Genomic DNA, 889 nt, shown 5'->3' on the forward strand with positions numbered 1-889 from the left:
TGATGAACCCAGAATCAGCAGGTCAGATGACAGGATGCTGGCTCACAGGGCTGTGGAGCTGGTGAATCCCAAAGTGGGCAGATCAGGCAACAGGCTGCTGGCTCAAGAACTGGAGGTCAGATAATGACAAGCCAGAAACAGGATCCAGAGCAAGCAAGAGAGCTTTGCCAGAATGTCCATATATATTTTGGAAACAGGCCATACCCCCGAGGAAACTTCCCTTACAACTAATTGGCTGATCACATCATGGAGGTGATTACAATATATCACAAAATGGAGGATAATTACATCAGATCACAAAATGGAGGATAATTACATAATACTGAGAATTATGGTCTAGCCAAGTTGACAGATAACAGTGACTATCACAAACACCATAAAGAAAGTGAAAGTACAATCCCCTAAACTGGTAGAAAATAATTGAAACAGATACAACTGACAAGAAATTAATTTCCAGATTATATTTTTTAAACTCTATGAATCAATTAGTACAACACAATAAGAAATGGGAACAGGATACAAATTGGCATTTCACAGGAAGAAGAAACACAAATGGTAAATAAACATATGAAAATACAATTATTTTCATTAGTAATGAGGGAAATGAAAACTCAGACCAATAAGATACTATTTTACACACATTTGATTGGGAAAATTAAGATAAAACCATGTGTGAGAAAGTGGATCAACAGGAACTTTCATACACTGCTGGTGGCAGTAAAATTTGTACACTCACTTTGCAAACAATTTTTACTATATAGTAAAATTGAAAATTTGCAATCCTGTTGGTGTTGTTGTTAGGTGCAGTTGAGTCAGTTCCAACTCATAATGACCCTATCTATAACAGAACTAAACACTACTCAGTCCTATGTCATCCTCACAATTATTG

Source organism: Trichechus manatus, unplaced genomic scaffold (assembly GCF_000243295.1).
Source record: "Trichechus manatus latirostris isolate Lorelei unplaced genomic scaffold, TriManLat1.0 scaffold00003, whole genome shotgun sequence".
In the NCBI taxonomy this organism is placed as follows: Eukaryota; Metazoa; Chordata; class Mammalia; order Sirenia; family Trichechidae; genus Trichechus; species Trichechus manatus.